The sequence below is a fragment of the Macaca thibetana genome, chromosome 8 (assembly GCF_024542745.1).
Source record: "Macaca thibetana thibetana isolate TM-01 chromosome 8, ASM2454274v1, whole genome shotgun sequence".
NCBI lineage: Eukaryota > Metazoa > Chordata > Mammalia > Primates > Cercopithecidae > Macaca > Macaca thibetana.
In genome coordinates, this window is record NC_065585.1 from 96,447,414 (window position 1) to 96,449,398 (window position 1,985).

General features: G+C 39.7%; 1 pseudogene; it reads left to right on the forward strand.

The window, feature by feature from the left end:
- Window positions 1–790: 790 nt before the first annotated feature.
- On the forward strand, window positions 791–890 carry LOC126961896 (uncharacterized; annotated as a pseudogene).
- Window positions 891–1,985: the final 1,095 nt, after the last annotated feature.

Sequence of the window (1,985 nt, forward strand, 5' to 3'; positions counted from 1 at the left end):
GCGACAAAGCGAGACACTGTCTCAAAAAAAAAAAAAAAAAAAAAAAAACCTAGGCATTAAGTCTTTGTTTAGTAAAATAACCCTATAGTCATAGCATTGATTGTATGGGAAAATTAAATTTGACTTGCATCACTTCCTCTTACAAAACTTCTTCCAAGAGCACAGACTGCCTTAAAGCCCAACTGTATTTGAAAAACAGCCTTTTTCTTTTCCTCACCACTCTTATTCTTCTGGCACTTAAGTTATCTGATGTGTTTTTAAGCAAGATACCTATTCCAAGAAGCTTTTTTAAAAATTAAAAATTAAAGCTAGTGATGAAATGAAAAACACACCAGTACAGGGATCACTTTTTCAAATCCACCGAGTCATGTCACTGTGAAATAGAAGTAAAAAAAAAAATCAGGGCCAGGAGTGGTGGCTCACACTTATAATCCCAGCACTTTCAGAGGCCAAGGTGGGCAGACCACTTGAGGTCAGGAGTTTGAGATCAGCCTGGTCAACATGATGAAACCCCATCTCTGCTAAAACTACAAAAAGTTAGCCAGGCATGGTGATGCACACCTGTAATCGTGGCTACTTGGGAGGCTGAGGCACGAGAATCACGTGAACCGGGAGGTGGAGGTTGCAGTGAGCCAAGATCGTACCACTGCACTCCAGCTTAGGTGACAGAGTGAGACTCTGTCTCCCAAAAAAAAAAATAAAGAGAAGTAAAAACCCATTTGAAGGTGGAACAACATGACTGTCAATACATGTAACTCCCAAGTTTGAAAATAAACTTCAAGTTACATGCTTGCTTCAGCAGCACATACACTAAAATTGGAATGCTGGAGAGATCAGCATGGCCTCTGTGCAAGGAGGACACGCAAATTCATGAAGAGCTCCATATTAAAATAAAATAATAACAAAACAATGTTCAAATTACAACAGACATTATTAAATATTTTTCATTATTGCCATCTTATCACTAATAGTATTCAGTTTGGTTGTCTACCATGTGACAACCCTTAAAATGCAATTCTGAATTATTCTTAAATTTCTTTCCTTTATTTTAATGAATGTTTTGTGCTTCCACCCAAAGGCAAAATGAGTAAGAGGAGCTTTATTTTATAAACAAACAGGAGGCTTGGAGCTCATCAAGTTCTGATGCTGAGACTTGTTCAGGGAAATTGGCCCAGGCGCAGGCAGGTGGTCAGCTCTGGACTTGTCTGTGTGCACCTGAAATTGTGGTGGGTGAAAGTACAAACATGAGGATGTTAAAGTCAAGTCACCAGACCTGCGTGTGCACTTCCTCAGGCGCTTGACTGACACACAGTTTTTAAGCATAGTAAACATCAGATCATTTCCAAGGTAGGACTTCCTTTCCATTTTTATTTTTATTTTTTTGCAATGACAGGTCCTCACTATGTTGCCCAGGCTGAACTCGAACTCCTGGGCTCAAGCGATCCTCCCACCTAGGCTTCCTGAGTAACAGACTACAGGCACACACCACCACACCCAGCTGAGGACCTTATTCCTTTATAACATACATGGTGTAAACGAAAGAGAAAGTTCTAGAGTTCCAAAGACAAATATGTTATATTCAGGAGCTCTCCTTTCACAAGATCCACTGCTAGCAACTTCAGAGTAATTATTTATTTAGAAAATATTCCTTTCAACTGCTTTTAGAGTGGTAATGCACATTCCCGAACTTCCTTCTACCTGGGAGGTCCCCTTGGAAAACGTAGTATTTTTACCTTCTGTGCTCTGAAACCTAAGTAAAGGATGCTACTATCATGCTCTACATTTTTTCTGTGTTCTGTGTACTAACAGCATTGTGATAACTGTAAGTGGATTTTTCTGTGAGGTATCTGGCATGTGTAAAACAAGGAAAGCTTGCCTGCATCTAATTAATCAGCAAGGGCTCCCTCTGCTGGTTAAGGAAGATGCCAGGCGCCCACAAAGAATATCATAGGTGTGAATTCTTAACAAGGAAATTTTTATGAAAA